Source organism: Pseudophryne corroboree, chromosome 2, assembly GCF_028390025.1.
Source record: "Pseudophryne corroboree isolate aPseCor3 chromosome 2, aPseCor3.hap2, whole genome shotgun sequence".
NCBI classification, from domain to species: Eukaryota; Metazoa; Chordata; class Amphibia; order Anura; family Myobatrachidae; genus Pseudophryne; species Pseudophryne corroboree.
This window is the reverse complement of record NC_086445.1, coordinates 22,997,330-23,017,194: the sequence shown is the minus strand read 5'-3', so window position 1 is coordinate 23,017,194 and position 19,865 is coordinate 22,997,330. Positions and strand designations below refer to the sequence as shown.

At 43.6% G+C, this 19,865-nt stretch overlaps 1 pseudogene; it reads left to right on the top strand.

Annotated features, from left to right (window-relative positions):
* The first annotated feature begins 10,830 nt into the window (after positions 1 to 10,830).
* LOC135050462 (olfactory receptor 6B1-like) lies at positions 10,831 to 11,788 on the top strand (annotated as a pseudogene).
* The last annotated feature ends 8,077 nt before the right edge of the window (positions 11,789 to 19,865 follow it).

Genomic DNA, 19,865 nt, shown 5'->3' with positions numbered 1-19,865 from the left:
CCGAAATTCACATTATAGCACACGGTATGAGCCGAAATTCACATTATAGCACACGGTATGAGCCGAAATTCACATTATAGCACACGGTATGAGCCAAAATTCACATTTATACCACACAGTATGAGCCACATTCATATTACACCACACAGTATGAGCCAAATTCACATTACACCACACAGTATGAGCCGAAATTCACATTATAGCACACAGAATGAGCCGAAATTCACATTACACCACACAGTATGAGCCGAAATTCACATTACACCACACAGTATGAGCCGAAATTCACATTATAGCACACGGTATGAGCCGAAATTCACATTATAGCACACGGTATGAGCCAAAATTCACATTATAGCACACGGTATGAGCCGAAATTCACATTATAGCACATGGTATGAGCCGAAATTCACATTATAGCACACGGTATGAGCCTAAATTCACATTATAGCACACGGTATGAGCCGAAATTCACATTATAGCACACGGTATGAGCCGAAATTCACATTATAGAGTGACAGGGAGAGTGACAGCAGGGACATGGAAAGTGACAGCAGGGACATGGAAAGTGACAGAAAGGGAATACAGTAGGGACTAGGGAGAGAGAAAGGCAGCAGGTTAGATTACCTGTTTAGCAGCGGCGGTGGTCTGCGGTGCTGTGGATGAGTAGGCTGTGGTAGGCGTGACGTGGAGGAGGCTGTGGGCCTCGGAGATAGTGCGGAGGAGGAGGCTGTGGGTGCGCAGAGGTCCAAGGGCGGGGCGGCAGAAGAGGCTGAGGGCGGCTGCAGTGGATCTGGAACCAGGCTGGCTTTATTATCCCTGCCGCCGCATTGAGCTCCTGTGACCACGGCGCTAATATTTCAAAACTGCTGCGGACCGGCAGCCAATCAGCAACAGATTTGAACTAGTAGCGCCGCGGTCACAGGAGCTCGATGCAGCGGCAGGGATAATAAAGCCGGCCTGGTCCCAGATCCGCCTCAGCTGGGAGTCTGGAACCTGGGCTTCCAGTGCGGCGGCGATGGTAGGGGTGGAGCGACGGACGGCGGACCGGGAACGCAGCTTCTTTGTCGGCCCATACAGTAATGCCCCCAGCAGTAGCACCCCTTATACAATGCCCACAGTAGTAGTGCCCCTTATGCAATGCCCCCAACAGTAGTGCCCCTTATGAAGTGCCTCCTTTACAATGCCCTCATTAACTGTGCACCCCATCAGTAATGCCCTTAATGGCAATGCCCCTGTGTAGTATTGCCCTAGTCGTTTAGCCCCAGTAGTCATGCCCATACTGGTAATGCCCCTGCAGTTATGACCCCAGCAATTTACTCCCCCCCCCCCTTTAGTTTAGCCTCTGAGTGGTAATGCCCCCAGTAGTTTTGCCCTCATGTAGTTTGCCCCATGTAGTTTATCCCCCAGTGGTAATGCCCCCTGCAGTTGTGCCCCCAGTTGTTTAGCCCCTGTAGTTTAGCCCCCATGTAGTTTGCCAAAGTTAGTAATGTCCCCAGTAGTTTGCCCCCTTGTAGTTATACCCCCAGTAGTTTAGCTCCTGTAATTATGCCCCTTTGTACTTTAGCCCCCAGTAGTAATGCTGCCAGTAGTTTACCCCTTTGTAGCTTGCCCCCTTGTAGTAATGCCCCCAGTAGTTTGCCCCTTGTAGTTTGCCCCAGCAGTAAAGCCCCCCAGTAGTTTGCCCCCAGTACTAAAGCCCCCCAGTAGTTTGCCCCTCTGTAGTTTGCCCCAGTAGTAAAGCCCCCCAGTAGTTTGCCCCTCTGTAGTTTGCCCCAGTAGTAAAGCCCCCCAGTAGTTTTGCCCCTCTGTAGTTTGACCCAGTAGTAAACCCCCCCAGTAGTAAAAGCCCCCCAGTAACTAGCCCCCAGTAGAAACACTGCTAGTGGTACACATATAGGAGGGAGGGGGGGGGAGCACCATACTTACCAAGCCCCGCTCCCGCCGCAGTCCTCTCTCGCCACCCGCTCCTCGGCACTATGGGAGAGACGTCATGACGTCTCTCCCATAGCGCGCACTGACAGAGCCGGAAGCCGGAGCTCGCCGGAGCTCAGTACTGAGCTCCGGCTGCCGCTGCGGAGAGGGAGAAGGGCGCCCGCTGGTATGTATGAGAGAGGCAGTGTATGGATGTATATTTGTATGAAAGGGGCAGTATAATGTATGTATGCATGTATGTATGTATGTATGATAGAGGCAGTGTATGTATGGATGTATATATGTATGAAAGGAGCAGTGTATGTAAGTATGAGAGAGGCAGTGTATGTATGTATGTATGTATGTATGATAGAGGCAGTGTATGGATATATATGTATGAAAGGGGCAGTGTAATGTATGTATGTATGTATGTATGTATGTATGAGAGAGACAGTGGATGAATGTAAGTATGAGAGAGGCGATGGATGGATGGATGGATGGATGGATGGATGGATGGATGGATGGATGGATGGATGGATGAGAGAGGCAGTGTATGGATGTATATATGTATGTATGAGAGATAGAAAGAGATAGGCAGCTGGGTAGGGCGCCAGGATCTGGGAAGGGGGTGCCACTGAGTGTACCATTCAAATAATTAAGGATGTCTTTGAGAGATACATCCTTGTCGTACTCAATGTGGCAGACGGCTGGGAAATGTATAAGACACCACCGTACAGTGTCTGACAGCATCACTGCCCGGAGCCAGGAACTAGTACAGTGTTTGTAGTTACCAACTACCAAGGGTCACAGTGCCAGTAGCCTCTAAATATCCACAGGCAGAAATGAGCACAGCACTGTACCCGTAATCACCATCCACCCAGCGCCAAGAATGAACATAGTGCCTGTAATCATCAACTACCCAGAATTAGGGTATAACTCAGTACCAGAGCCAGGAGGACCTACACATCCACTGACCTGTAGCCATGACGTAGCACAGTCACCAGCTACCCAGCATCAGGCCCTAGCACATAGAGCCTCAGAGGTGCACGCAATACACCGCCTCTGCACTTTCACCTTACTGACTGGGGAAGTGGGTAATTGATGGTGTTGTGGGGCAGTGGGCAGAAGTTTTGCCTAGGGTGCCAAGTAACCTTGCACCGGCCCTTAAGGGGACTTGACCTGGCGTAATGTGTGACGGGTTCTACCTGGTGTAATGTATGCAAGTGGTGCTACTGTGCAGCATAATTTGAATAATGGAGACTACTGTGCACAGTAATATGATTTGTTATTATTATGTGGCCATGCCCCTTCCCCATGAAGCCACAACCCTATATTTGTTACGCACGCCTACGGCGTGCACGGTCCCTGTTTTGAATATATGGGGGGCGCGCCAATGCAGTTTCTTGCACACATCGCTAAAGTGTCTAGTTACGGCACTGTAGAGGACAAACAATTGAAAGATCAGAAACCACTTACTACTACTAGTGCTGAAACTGCTGCCACTGGTCATGACAATGCAAGGAAAGACTTCTGACATCTGGTCCAGACTAAAGGACCTGCCAACGATTACTGACATGTCCACTGTCACTGCATATGATTTTGTCACCATTGAAAGAAAGGTGGAGGATTATATGAGTGACCGCATCCAAGTAGGCACGTCAGACAGTCCGTACGTATACTGGCAGGAAAAAGAGGCAATTTCTAGGCCCTTGCACAAACTGGCTTTATTCTACCTAAGTTGCCCTCCCTCCAGTGTGTACTCCGAAAGAGTGTTTAGTGCCGCCGCTCACCTTGTCAGCAATCGGCGTACGAGGTTACTTCCAGAAAATGTGGAGAAGATGATGTTCATCAAAATGAATGATAAATTCCATGAAGAAGACCCTTACCAGCAATTACCTATACAAAGTCCAAGCACAAGGATCAGGACGCCCCTAAGAGAATACCCCAGAAAACACCACACATTTGGACGGTGACTGAATATTTATTTTGCTGGAATTAATTAGTCACCCGAGCAGATTTAACTGGGTTAACCGTTCAGAGTCTATACAATCACATTAGAATAAGATATGAACACTTTTGCATAACATTTAGGATATGGCGAAATATGTAACATACAATTCACTGTGCATGCAATTTATCGGTACATACAACTTACTATTATTTGTGCTTGACAACTAATACCGCAATATACTAAATGTCCACCAGGTGGCAGTGTATGGGTCCCTATAGCTCAGTCTCTATGCTGTGGACCCATTAACCAAAAAAGTCAGTTTCCTATTCATCAAATGTCCCTGTAGGAGTAAAGATGAGAATGTGCAGTAAATCCCGCTGACAAGAACACATAAGCAGAAGAGCTCAGTCCGTGTAGCGGCGCACAGTAACAAGCTGAACTAGACCTTGTTGGATTAGTTCGGAGTTTACAGTTCAGTCCCATAGCAGTTATAATATCAGGTGGTTAGTATGCATACCTCCCAGCTTTTGATTTCAGAGGTTCTGGACACACACCCAGCGTTGCCACGCGTGACCCCAAAAAGGGGTGTGGCCTCTGGTGACAGGGGCATGGCCTCATCAGAATGGGCATGGCCACACATCACTGACCCGTTTTTTGTCATTTTGAGGGGCGTGCTCAGCACTCCCCGAGCAGCTTGGAGCAGTGAGGGAAGATAGGAGAGGAGAGTGTGTGCAGGTTGGGGGGGCATCGTGGGTGCAGCGAATGGGGGGGTGGAGCTTTGAGCAGTTAGGGAAGAAAGGAGAGGAAAGTCTGTGGGAGGGAGAGTTTATCAAACTGTACCAACCAAGTGACGCCGCTACCCGCTGTCAAGGAGATCAAGCACTAAGCTTGACATGCATGCCCATTGGCATTTGCGTAGTTTGCCTATGCCTAGGGCTAGGGCTAGCTCTTGTTGGAACCAAAATGCAGTTTGTTCTAACAAATGTGTAAGAAGTTACAGGAGTAACTCTCTCTGCACATGTTACATCTGCCCCACCTGCAGTGCACATGGTTTTACCCATTAGAGGAAAATGTTGTTTTGAATCAACCTTGAATTCTCTCCCAGAGTGCAACTAACTTATCATCCACTCACTGGTCATCTCACGACTCGACTACTGTAACGTTCTCCTCACTGGCCTCACTTGCTCCCATCATGCTCCCCTCCAATCTGTCCTCAACTCCTCACCTAGGCTCATCTTCCTCTCCCGCCGCCCCACATCTGCCACTCCCCTTCGACAAAATCTGCACTGGCTCCCATTCCCCTACAGAATCCTCTTCAAACAAGGCCATCTCTAATTCCACTGCTCCATACATCTCCAACCTCCTCTTCCTTCATACTCCCTCCCGCCCACTACGGTCGGCCAATGACCGTCGCCTCTCCTCTGCCCTGGTCACTGGTTCCCATACTCGAGTTAAAGATTTTGCCCGTGCTGCACCCCTTCAGTGGAACGCACTCCCCCGCTCCATTAGACTCTCCCCGACCTTGCAAAGCTTCAAACGGGCACTGAAAACCCACCTATTCATCAAAGCATACCCCTCCCGATGCATAACCTAGCCCTTAGGCTGCTCCTCAATCCCCCTGCCCCAAGCCTTGAACATCTCTGCTTGCTTACATCCTGCCATTAGGCTTCCTTCTGCTTGCCTGCACCTCATGTCATCTGTCTGTCGCCCCTCCCCACTAGATTGTTAGCTATTCAGAGCAGGGTCCTCTTTCCTCTTGTTGTCTAAGCCCTCTTCTCAACACATTTCACATGCAGCCCTCTCCTACTCAGCAACTATCTTTACCCGCTTTCTCTCCTGCTAGTAAAGGCTCATCTCTATCTATGGTCACCAGCCCCTAGTAGTACGATGATTACTCCCTCACTACTTACATCTTAGCTGTATTATGTATGAGAATTGTGGTGCTCTTTGTTACCTGTACTCTATTTCTGTTATTTATATACTGTAATGCTAAGTTTTGTCTCCCTGACCTGTCCTTTGTACGGCGCTGCGAAACACTTGTGGCGCCTTATAAATAAAATGTAATAATAATAATAGGCCCTAAGGCAGATAATTATAGAAAAATAAATTACTTTTATTAGAATACATTGAGCCTATATATGACCTTAGTGCCCCAGCGCATGTTGATAAAGTCCTGAAGTGCCGACATTCATTCGTGAAATTTATTAATAATCGAATCTGGATAATTTTTCCCCCCCAACATAAATGATTGAGACATAATAGACAGACACTGGGTTGTTTTTATAACACTCTTTGTTTTTCGAGAACAATACAGTATATGTGTGTCTGTTCTGTTAATTTTAACCTCTATACAGTATTTCACTGTGTATTTGTTGGCCCAGTAATATGGGAAACTATATGTCATTAAGGCAGGCATGTCCAAACTGTGTCCCTCCAGCTGTTGTGAAACTACATATCCCAGCATGCCCTGACACAGTTTTGCTGTCAGAGAATGCTAAAGCTGTGTCAGGGCATGCTGGGATGTGTAGTTTCTCAACAGCTGGAGGGCCGCAGTTTGGACATGCCCGGATTAAGGAGTCTATTTATGAAGAAGTGAAAACCGTGGAGAAACAGACCAGTGGAGCAGTTGCCCATGGCAACCAATCAGCATCTCCCTTATATTTTATAGAATGTACTTCTCCACTGGTCCTTTTCTCCACTCTTTTCACCGCTTTATGAATAGACCCCAAAAAGTAATGTTTAAATTACCCTCTTTTTGCACACCTGCCAAATACATCCCCTTTCTCTTGTCTACATACATTTGGATTCAATTTTGGTTGTTAAGGCTGCACCCCAGCAACAAACATTGGCCCTCATTCCGAGTTGTTCGCTCGGTATTTTTCATCGCATCGCAGTGAAAATCCGCTTAGTACGCATGCGCAATGTTCGCACTGCGACTGCGCCAAGTAACTTTACTATGAAGAAAGTAATTTTACTCACGGCTTTTTCTTCGCTCCGGCGATCGTAATGTGATTGACAGGAAATGGGTGTTACTGGGCGGAAACACGGCGTTTCAGGGGCGTGTGGCTGAAAACGCTACCGTTTCCGGAAAAAACGCAGGAGTGGCCGGGGAAACGGTGGGAGTGCCTGGCCGAACGCTGGGTGTGTTTGTGACGTCAACCAGGAACGACAAGCACTGAACTGATCGCACAGGCAGAGTAAGTCTGGAGCTACTCTGAAACTGCTAAGTAGTTAGTAATCGCAATATTGCGAATACATCGGTCGCAATTTTAAGAAGCTAAGATTCACTCCCAGTAGGCGGCGGCTTAGCGTGTGTAACTCTGCTAAATTCGCCTTGCGACCGATCAACTCGGAATGAGGGCCATTATTCACAATCTAATATAGCATGGAGGATGACAATACAAATGCCAAAATATATGTGTGCAGATAATCGTTGTTCCCGACACTTGACTAATTAGTACTTGTACCTGTTAGAAGCTAATAAAGCTGTGTCAGGGCTTGGGCCGGGGTCTCAGAGTCTGACCAGTAAAAGATTAACCACAAATCCTTCTCTGGCCATCTTTGAAAAGGTGCAATACCTCATGAGATTGGTAGCTTATCTTTTACTGCTCAGAATCCGAGCAATAAAAGCTTAACTACAAATCCCATAATGCTCCTCTTCCTTCTCTGGCCATCTTTGAAAAGGTGCAATGCCTCATGGGATTGGTAGCTTATCTTTTACTGCTCCGAGTCCGAGCAACAAAAGATTAACTACAAATTCCGTGATGATCCTCTTCTTTATCTGGCCGGCCAGTTGTTGTATGTGTCCTGTGCAGCCATGTTCTGGTGCCAACTCTAATCCATCACCCGGGTCAGGTGCCCCCTTAGCTTCCTCCTAGTTTCTGCCCTGCATTGATACTATATTTTGTCATGTGTTACTGTTACTGTGTTTTTTTCCTGCATGGCGCTACTGAAACTTTATGGTACCTTAAAAATAATCTATGGTAGTAATAATAATAATAAACACTGATTCTGCCACAAACCCAATAAATCATCATTATAATCAAAGCTGAGGGTGGAGCATATTTATAATAACAAAGTGTGAATTGTTTGATTAGTGATCAACGATGTGACTTAATGAATAGTCCCTTAGGGGTGCAGCGCTTCTTGACTTTAGATGAGTAAGCAATTACTTTGGAGAAGATCACTGGGGACCATGGCTGCAGAGTACATATCTGTATATATAGCGGTGGGGAGAACACGAGACCTATGCATCGGAGGCCGGATCAGGACTCTAGACATTTCTTTTATTTATTTTTCTCTCCATAAATTACAGATGTGATGTAATACAAAATGATTGTGTTCAAAGTCCTTTTTAATCTAAGTGCAATTACCCAGCAGACATGTAAGTAAATAGCTAGTGTAGTGGGTCATTAAGAGATTTAGAGAAAACAAGCTGAAATCTTTATAATAAAAATATCCCTGGAACTAGAGATATACTCTTTGGACAGTTTTTGTATGTGATCAATAATGTTTACAGTCAGGGGTTAAAGTAGGGGGGAACGGGGCGGCGGAACTGAGTTCCGTCACCTGTAATGGTAGATGGAACTAGTTCCACCTCCTCCATGGCCCTGCACAGTAATTACAAAAGAAAAGCCTGCCCCACCACCCACGTCAGTAGATGATGCAGGTGGCTCTAGTGTCACTGCAGCCACCTACCCCTTCCTCAGGTCCTGGTGGCTCCATAGTTCTTCACCTGTGGCCCGCCCTTCGTGGTACTCACACACGCTGTGTCTTTCAGACAACATTCGTCCCCTCCTCAGGTCCCAGCAGCTTCCTTTTCCGGCACTGCGTATGTGATTTCATGCCGTCACCACTGCTGAAGTGAAGAGTCATGAAGTGGAGCAGGCTCTGTGCATGCTGAAGACAAGATGAGAGGGGGCTGGAGGGACACAGAAAGATGGTTAACCTGCTGGAGGGACACGAGACATGGAGATACTGGAGGAACATGGGCGGTGAGCTGCCGGAGTGACAGAGTCAGAGATGTGCATAAGGGACACTAATGTGTGGCATTATGTGTATAAGGGGCACTACTACTGTGGGTATTATGTGTATAAGGGGTGATTATTATGAGCATTGTGTGTATAAGTGCCACTTCTGTGGGCATTATGTGTATAAGCGGTACTTATGTGGGCATTATGTGTAAGGGGCATTACTACTGTGGGCATTATATGCATAAGCGGCACCTCTACTGTGGCCATTATGTGTACGGGGCACTATTACTGTGGGAATTGTGTATAAGGGGCACTACTGTGGGAATTGTGTATAAGGGGCACTAATGTGTGGCATTATGTGTATAAGGGGTACCACTGTGTAGCGTAAAACTACTGTGTGTCGTAAAATTAAAAAGGGCACTATTATGTGTTGTAAAATGAATCGGGGGCACTACATGTGGTGTAATGTGACTAAGAGTGTGTTACTGTGTGGTGTCATTTGATTTGGGGGTACTATTGTGTGATCATGCTGCTTCCTTGTGAGACCTCTGTCCATTTATAAAGTTTGGGAAGAAGGGCACAAATTTTGAGTTTGCACGGGTTGCCGAAAACCCTAGCGTGGGCCCTGGCTTCACCTATTGGGGGGATGGGAGGTAGGTGGCGCACCACCCGCACCACATTATGCCCTGTCTGCAGTTTATTCTCAGTTTGTATACAATACATAACATTATGGTGAATACAACTTTTTAGATATTTTCGGTTTTAGTTATATTTTAGTCTCTGTTTTCATTTTCAGTAATGTTTCAAGTCAGAAAAGATAACGTGACAATGGAATTGTGTTTTGGACAGCATTGTTTGGTGCAGTATGCATGAAAACACAGACACACACATACACTAATTTTCATGCATCATTGGTGATTGTTTAACATAGAAGTTGGTCAGCAAATACTGTACTTGTTTTGTTATCCAACTGTGGGCCTGATTCAGACCTGACTGCGGGTCTGTGGCCACACGCAGATTCAGGTTAATCGGGAATCTGCGGCTGCACAAGGCCCATTCTGCACAGAACGTGTTTGCAATCTCGTTCACACCCCCTTGAGGAGACGTTCTCATGCCCCCGTTTTCTGGGAGGGTAGAGCCAAGGGTCTGCGTGTTACCACACAGATTTCCTGGCCTTGCAGCCCCTACTTACATCGGTCAGCTGAGTAAACCGGAGCTTACTCAGCTGGCCATTTGCGTGGAACTTAGCGACCGATGGTTGCTATGTTGGATCCCAGCTTGCGTCGTAGGTCACAGTGCTGGGATTGCGGTTACATGCAGGAGGCGTCTCTTCTACGGAAACGTCTCCTACATGGCCCTCCTGGAGATCGGACGGTAATACAATACTGCTTGCATGTAGCAGTGCATTTTCATTCATCTCTGGATCATCCCTGAGTGCAATGTGCTGCACATGAGTCTGCATATCACTCGTCCATTGTGTAGTATATTGGTTCAACAGAATAATCTTATTGTAACTTGTGCATGGAGATACTCTAATACAGTTATCCAGAGATACTCTAATACAGTTATCCAGAGATAATATACAGATTGAGCCATCTTAATGTTTGCCTTCATTTGGATTTAATGATCCAGGACAGTCGGATTTAATCCCCTGTTGTAATGACTTAATCCCCTGCTGTATTGTTCTCTCTGTATTGTATTGCAGCTGAGAACAATAGATGAAAGACTTATGCTAATAAACCATGGTGCACCTAGGTGCAGCAGAGAAGGCAAGATGAACGTGGCTCCATCTGTAACTCCATTATCCCACGGCACGTGTTACAATAGCTCCCTTCACCTATATACTGTACTTTAAGAAATATTTAAAAACACTGAAAATAAGTGAATCATTAAGTATATCCAAGCTAAGTGTATTTATTTTGTTATCTAACACTATTTATCTTTCTTTATACATATGTATAGAGCCGCCTGTGGAAGTTCTCTGATGAACCAATGGCCAATACAACAGATGTCTTCGAATTTGTCCTTCTCGGCTTCCCAGGTCTTTCAGAAAAGTTTCATCTAGTGGTTTCCTTAATATTCTTCCTAATGTACAATGTATCTCTGTTCTCGAATAGCCTAGTAATAGCCTTGATCATTCAGAGAGAGCATCTGCACCAACCAATGTATGTCATTATTGGAAACCTGGCCCTTTCTGACCTCATATTCGACACTTTGACCTTGCCGAAGATCATTGCCAAATATTGGTTTAGAGATGACACTTTGTCCTTTATCGCATGTTTTTTCCAAATGTTCTTCGTTCATAATCTGGGTTCTCTAGACTCCTTTATTATCATGCTGATGGCGGTCGATCGCTTTGTTGCCATCTGTAAACCGCTTCATTACTGTTTCATTATTACCAACAAAGTGGTCTCAATTTTCTGCTTCATTTTTTGGCTGATAGCAGCGGCCGTTGGGCTGGGTATTGCAGTTATGGGGGCTCGTCTGCCGTACTGCGGGCCAAATGAAATTAGGAACTGCTTCTGCTCTCTCACTCCGGTGGCCGTTTTGTCCTGCGTAGACTCAATAGTGACCAGGCGTACTGTGTTCACTATAGCTTTGGTTGTGCACCTTTTTCCATTGTCCTACATTATATCGTCCTATGTGATAATAATCTGGAAGATCCACTTAATGGCCCATTCGGGGAATTGGCAGAACTTTTTTTTACACGTGCGCCACTTACTGGCTGGTCATTGTCTTGTACTTTGTCCCCAGATTGGTCGTTTATGCATACAATCAGTCTCAGCTAATATCTAATGCCGATGTCAATGTCTTACTTATTTGTATCTATACATTTGTGCCGCATTTTATCAGTCCGATAATATATTGTCTTAGAACGGAAGAGATAAAGCAGACTCTGAGAAAAGTCTTCCGGAACGTGGTCAGTTTACCACTGGGGGGAACTATTTAGGGAATTTTGTACAGTAAATAAATTATAAATGATACAAAGAAAAATGTCTTATAATGTTTATGTACTTGTGGCAATCGATGAGTCTGACGTCTTCCAGGGCCTGAATCAGAGATGTACACAAAGCCAATATTAACGAGTTGAGCAATTATCATGCATGCATCACGGCCATACTGCGCACGTGCCAAGTAGGGTGGCCAATCCCGGGATCGGGATCGGCGGGATCCCGGGATTTAGGCCCAAAAATGGCCGGGATTCAATCCCGGGATTGGAAGCTCCAATCCCGGGGATTGAGGGATCAGCGTTGAGCGTCCACAGGACGGTCAGACGCTGCCCCGCTTCCTCCTTTCCGGGTCCCCAGCGCAGCGTGAGAGGTCACGCTGTGCTGCCAGAAGCCGTCAGCATCGAAGAAAGGATGATCCCCTCCCGCTCGCCCTCGGTATATGGTAAATTATATGTGCGGGGCGGGCGGGCGGTGCGGGGTGGGGCGAGGGGGCGGCCACCTATCTAAAAGCCAATCCCGGGTATCCCGGGAATCCCGGGATTGGCCATTTTTCAATCCCGATCCCCGGGATTGAAAAAATGGCCCGGGATTGGCTTCCCTAGTGCCAAGGTTCCTTAGTGATGTCACTCGCAGTGAGGGTTAATTTGCAAAGTGATTGACAGTCAAGGAGCATTTGTGTGAGGTAACTAGGTGTAGGGATGACGCAACCATTTTTGGGGCGATCTCAGCTGACAGCTGCGATCCCATATGCACCAAACATGGTGCCAGTGTCTCAGTTCCTGTGCCCAGTCAGTGCATCCACAGATTTGCTCAGGGAGTTGATTATGACAGGATCTGCGACCGGCCGCTGCGTATTTCTACGCAGTTGTATGAATTAGCAATACCACCTGTCTCAGTACATTTCCAGGCGAGGGCAGGCCCTCACTCTCTACCACGTACTCCTGCCAACCATGAGTAAGACCCAGTGAATGCTGAGACGTACTGAAAGTATTTTGCTGTGGCGTTTTGTATGTTACACTAGCGGAATTTGTGTCCCTGGTCCTACTGTGACCGCACCAAAAAGTTCTCCAAGCTCTGTTCTCAGACTAAATATTCTGTAAAATGCTCATTTACCAATACTATGGGAAAAATAACAATTCCATGGAATGGAAAAGCAAAATCAGAAAGTAAACATTGAACCTGCAGAACTTGGCGCCTCTGTGGAACAGCATGCTCCGCTAATAGTGCAAAAATTTGATACACTCCCACTTATTTCTAGAACGTGAAATAAAAGGAGCACATTTCTTTCCTAGGTGACAAGTAGGTAAGACTAAAGATTCAACAGCAGATTTAAACAGATTCATGCTAATGAAGTATGTAGATTACTGTAAATGTCTGTACCTGCATAGCCTATGCTAGAAGAAAACAAGGCCTGCACATTCTGCACTTACAGTGGAGATTTATAACTCTGGGCTTTTGGGATTGCACAGCTGCAAGTGGGAATACAGAAGTCCGTGTTTTCCAGCTCATCCAGAGACAGCAGGAAATCAGGTGCAGGGGAAAAGTTTAAAACTCCCATTTACCCAGAGTTCTATGTGCTGATGCCTGTTAGAGGCCAGTGGGCATGGAAGTTTGTAGCACCAGGGTCTCTGGACATTGGCTGTGCAAGCAGAGCATGGCATGTGTGACTGCAAGATACTGCAGCAGAATGAGTATTGAGCACAGGAAGTGCTAGGACCTTTTATGTTTATTTGTTTATTTTCTGTACGTACCTGTGTGACCAGGCCCAAGCCTGTGTATGCTGTGCTGCAGTGTCTGATGCCAGTAAAGACACTGTGGTTCAACCAGAAGACCTGTCTTAGGAGTCCGTATTTTCAGTACCCATTTTACATTTGGTGGCCCGTACGGGGAAAATTGCGCTACTGAGTCGCTGCGCAAAAACCAGATGTCTCTGGCATGGCCAAAGGATTTAAAGACAAAATACCGGTTACATGAGTAATGGTTTGTGGACCTAAATAACTGTAGTTATAGTAAATCTGAGTTGTATTATGTTAAGTTCCACACTGGAGACACCAGGGTCATTTGTTATGAATGTGGAGAGCCAGGTCATGTCAGCAGCAGCAGCCCGGGCCTGGGTAATTAGTATCCACTCCACCCTCTCAGCACCAATGCAAGGTGGGCAGAAGTCAGCAGTCAGAGTGTTCTCCTTCTGAGGGGAGCGGCTGGATGATGGAGGAGAAATCTCACCGACAGACTTGGACAGCTTTGGAGACCCAGACCAAGCCTCCAGAGAGGTCTGTAAAGCACTATTAAGCATTTACACCCAGACTCTACACTTCAGCTGGTAGCCCCAAACCATACTAGTGACTGGCTCAGTAGGGTGCAAGCTAGCCCCAGTTACAGTGAATACTTCAGCCTATCCACTGCAGTGTCCTAGTGTATTCAGTGCACAACTACACAAACTAGTACCAGCCAGGGACGTTCTGCTAAAGGACTCATTTCTGCACAAGCAGGACAGACATCATATCCAGTGTTGACCTTCTCAGGAGGGTTATCAATAGTACACAGCCTAAAGTACCATGGGGGTCATTCCGAGTTGTTCTCTCGTTATTTTTTTCGCTACGGAGAGATTAGTCGCAAACTGCGCATGCGCAATATACGCAGCACGCCTGCACCAAGTAAATTAGCTCAAAAGTTTGGTATTTTACTCATGGCATAACAAAGTTTTTTCATTGTTCTGCTGATCGTAGTGTGATTGACAGAAAGTGGGTGTTTCTGGGCGGAAACTGACCGTTTTCTGGGAGTGTGCGGAAAAATGCAGGCGTGTCAGGGAAAAACGCGGGAGTGTCTGGAGAAACGGGGGAGTGGCTGGGCGAACGCTGGGTGTGTTTGTGACGTCAAACCAGGAACAAAACTGACTGAACTGATCGCAATGTAGGAGTAAGTCTGGAGCTACTCAGAAACTGCTAAGAAATTTCTATTCGCAATTCTGCTAATCTTTCATTCGCAATTTTGATAAGCTAAGATACACTCCCAGAGGGCGGCGGCTTAGCGTGTGCAATGCTGCTAAAAGCAGCTAGCGAGCGAACAACTCGGAATCACCCCCCATGTCCGCTACTGAGTAAATTCATTGGTCCCGTCAGAACTTCAGGCAAAACCTATTAGCATTTATTTGGTAGTCAAGTTCAGTACAGTCAGATGTCCCTATCTAAGGTGCAGGAAAGTTGACAGACAGTAAAAATGAAATTACACATGTAATCAGCACCTGATACTGTATCAGTTTAAAGATGAGGAGTTACCTTTGGTTCTCATAAAGGAAGTCAGAAAGTGATTACTGCAGAGTAAAGGATTATAGTGAAAGCCATTGCTTCCCATACAAATGATCAAGGGCAATGGTCTGCAAAATATTGTTAAAAAGCATCTAAATAGTACTGTACCAAATCTGAAATAGAAAGTCAACTTCCAAAAGTGCACCACCTTTATAGAAAACGGCAGAACTTTGTTTCCTAGACTATTTGGGGACACATTTAATTTATGGTTAAAAACATGCTTAGGTATTAATCGTGTTTTTATTTACAGTCACTTCTAAAGGTCTACCGCTTCTCTTAGCTCAGCATATACTTAAATTAGCATTGACCGTATTACAGTGTTTTGTCTGGTGTTGTGCTTACATTTTCTTAGGAAATAACTTGTAATGTACAATTGAAGTGTGTGATTATATGTGCACAACAGCTGTAGTAGAACTGTGTTAACTGATCCAACTAAAAGTTATACAGTTCCAGGATAATAAAATGTTCATTTTGCTTCACGTGTAAATTACTTGTGAATGTACTCAGCTGTAAATGATATATTGGCATGAAGAGGGGGAGTGTGGCTGAGGCGTTGAGCTTGGTCCTCTGGCAAAGATTTATTGATGACATCATATTTCTGTGGGAAGGTTCTGAGGAGGACCTAATTTCTTTCTGCAATGAAGTAAATATGACTGATGCTGGCATTAAATTGACATTTGACAAGAGTCGAGAAAAAGTCAACTTTTTAGATCTAACGGTCTACAAATCAGAGAATAATCTTTATACTAAAGGATACATCAAACCTACAGATTCTCAACAATATATCAGCAAACAAAGTCAACATCATCCAAATTGGACCAAGGGAATCCCAAAAAGCCAACTTATACGAATAAAAAGGAATTGTAATGACCCGGTAGAATGTAAGAAACAGAGCGAAGCAATGCTAAACAACTTTCGCTCACAAGGGTACACAGAACAAGACTTGAAGAAGGCACATGAAGAAGTAGGAAGGATGAATAGAAGAGAGTTATTACATAAAAATAGAATTTTGCCGAAAAAGGAAGACAATGTCAATGTTGCTTTCATCACTACCTATGGGGCAGATTACAAAAGAATTGAGTCAATTATTAAAACCCATTGGTGTGTCCTTAAGAAGGACCCAGTATTATAGGACATAATCCCGGATGTCCCTAAATTCATTTACAGGAAATCAAATAACCTAAAAACTAGTCTAGTAAAAAGCTCACTACCAATTCATCAAAATAATCCAATAAGATCAGAAGGCTTCTATAGATGTGGAAGTTGCACAATGTGCAAGACGGTGAAAGCCAACAAATCAAAAATATCAAGTTTCAAAATAAATGACAAAGAATATAAAATTAAGAACTTTATAACGTGTCACATAATAATGTCATTTATCTTATTGAGTGTGAATGTGGGCTATTTTATATAGGACGCACATCCAGAGCACTAAAAACACGCATGGGAGAACATGTGAGAAATATCACGAAGGGGTTAGAATCACACAATTTATCTAATCACTTCAAATCAAAACATCATTGTAAAGCAAGTGCCATTAAACAATTTATAGGAATCCAACATATAAAAATCAACTGGAAAGATAGGGATTCAGAGAGCTTATTGGCAAAGGCTGAAATGAGGTGGATTTTTAATTTAAAAACCATTGCCCCAGCAGGACTCAATAAAGAATTTGAAATAAAATGGTTTCTTTAAAGAAATACCCCTCATGGTTAAAATAAATTTTTTACACACAGGTACTTCAGTACAAACCCAGGTTTTCTGTGAAAATTCTTCTAAACCATTGTGATTCAGGTTTTATATGTTTTTATTATAGAGATGATTCTTTCACACCTATGTTTCCAATCTTGTGCTGCTTCTATAATGAATATGTATTTTAATCTCCTTCTATGATTAAGAAAAGAACGGATTATCATGTCAGGAAATGTTTTTTTAGATCTGGAACGCATGCGTTCCACGACGGAGCCGCGCCGTGGAACGCAAAGCGCTGTTTACTATAGAAACGGAAGTGCGTCACCTGAAAGACCGGTGGAACGCACAGAACTTCCGGCAAATACGACCGCGGAACGCATGGCGTTCCGATGTATAGCTATCTTAGATGTTTTTAGATTATAAAGAAGGCGTTCGTACAGATAAGCCCCTCAGCAATAGTTTCTAGGATAGGGATGTGTTTTTGCTGCATGTTTAGAGGTCACTTTTGCAACTAATGGTACTTTGACCTTTAGGAAGTACTTATGATATTCGTACAAAAGATATTATTACAAGATGGATCTCATGTATTAATAATTTATATCTATATAACTGTAATGAATTGTTTTATTCTGAGTTTTAAAAAAGTTATGGATGTATAGGCAATTAAGGATGCACTTCCTGGTCATATTTCAGTATAAATAAGGATGCTTACAGGTATGGGATCATTCTGCCCTGAGGAAGAGTTAATAAGAACTCGAAACGCGTTGGCGGCATCCAGTGATCCTTTACCTGTACTCAGAACCAGAGGGGAACCTTGCCAGGTCCAGTGGTCAGCAGATTGCGTGAAGGGAGGAGGGGAGAATTCCGGAACCTTCCGATTATACTTTCTTCATTGCTCCATGCTGGGAGCTTGACACGGTACGGTTCCAATTTTATCAGAGAGTGGAGTTGTCACTTTTAATTGGATGAAAATATATTTTATGTATTTTACTATTGAATAAATTCAATTTTTTGCTTAAATCTACTACACTATATACGTCATTCTTTCCTTCTATGAACCACATCTTCACATAAGAAAATTGTGAACTTGAAGAGGAACGAACTTATAGAAGGAGGAATATTTCAAGTGAAACGAGTGATCTTATTTGGGACTATTGATTAAGAACATTACGTGATTTTTAGAAAGTGGTAGCGCCTAAAGGTGTATTCAATATCTGTTGTTGTGTATTAGTCTTTCCGGTGATTGGGAGTCACCAGAATATATCTTGGGCTGCTTTGTTTCCACTAAGCGCTATTTTCTGTTCCACTCATATATTTTTTGTAACTTTATCCTATTTGGTAATAGAAATAAGCTGCTAGGAATATGTTTTCACATCTTGAAAATAGAGAAAAAACATTCAAAGATGCTTTTTATACACAAAATTTGGCCGATCACGTTGAAATCTTAGATGAAAATTTAGATACGGCTATGGATAAACTTAGCACCCTGTTACTCAAAGAAAACAAATTGTGGTGGGAGGTAGCTACACTAGAAAAATACCTCTCAGATCAAATAATACCGAAAGGATTAAGAATTTCAAAAATACCATCCTTTAATGACGGAAGCGATCATTTCCAGAAGGAGTGGGAAGTTATCATTAACACCTGCTCTTTCTCACTCATCCATCTTATTTTGAAAGAACGAAAGGAAAAATTAAAGGAAATAAACAAAAGGATAAAAAATTTACAAATCCTGGTAAAACCATTTCAGGAATTATCAGAATTTGTAATAGCGGAAAAAGAAATTGAATTGAAAATAAAAAAGAATACGAAAGATCTAATTAGCAAAAAACAAAAAAAACTACAGAGGGACCATGAATATTATCAACAGGAGAAAACCAAGAAAACTAGGAAACAAGAAACGAGGAGAAGACTTTCATCTGATATTGGGGATGGAACAGAAAATGAAAGCATTAGTTCCCCTCGAAATATCACGAAAAATTCAAAGAGACATCCATCTAAAACCCATTACCAGGATAGGAGAGAAGAGAAAATTCCTATGAAAAGAAGAACTATCTATTCCCCTATCACTAGATATAGGAAGGATTATATACAAGGAGAAAGAGAAAGATATAATCAATATCAAACTCATAGGAATAATGATGAAGAAAAGAGCAGAGATCGGATACTCCCTAGACGATATGATAGACAAAGAGATTCCGAAAGAAATTATTACCACAGAAGGAATGATTATAGATCTTATAGACAAGAGAATTTTGTCCCACAAGAAGATTGGACATCACGAAGATACCACCCATTGAGAGAAAATAATCATCAAAATCGGAAAAAAAATTTGGAGAGAGGTCGAGAACCATTCATGAGAAGATGGTAGAAGATGTACACACATCAGCAAATCATAAATATAGAGGCACTAGGGGGGGGGTAAAAAACAGACAAAAAAATCCAAGTTGACCAAAAAAGATAAACATGCTGGACATGTTTCTCCAAGAAAATGCAAAATCTTCAACATTGCCAATAAAGCACTGACGATTTCAGAACAAAAAGTGCTAGAAAGAGGACTAAAATATGCACCTACTTCCAACACTGACCCCTTCACTTTGTTTGTTGACACTGAAAAATTTATAAGAAAGATCACTTTAAAAAAAAAATTTAAGTTAAAGGAAGATCAATCAGAAGCAGAAGAACTCACGTCAGGAAACGAAGAGGATAAGAAAACTTTCCGGAAGAAATCATCATTTTATCCGGCTCATATAAAGGGCAATTATATCAGTGTCTTCAACAAATTAGTGGAGGAAGATTTTAAAAATCTGAAAACAAAACAAATAAAAAGTAATCTGACAAGAAAAGAAAAACAAGCACTGAAAAGTCTATCTAGAAATGAAGATATAGTCATCAAACCCTGTGATAAGGGGGGAGGGGTAGTTGTGATGAGTAAGGAATATTATACTAAAGAAATCCAACGACAATTAGAAGATGGAACAACACATAAAAAATTGAAAACTGACCCCACTAACCGTATTAAAACAGAATTTCAAAAACTCCTAATTAAACATCTGGAGAAAGAAGCAATCACCAA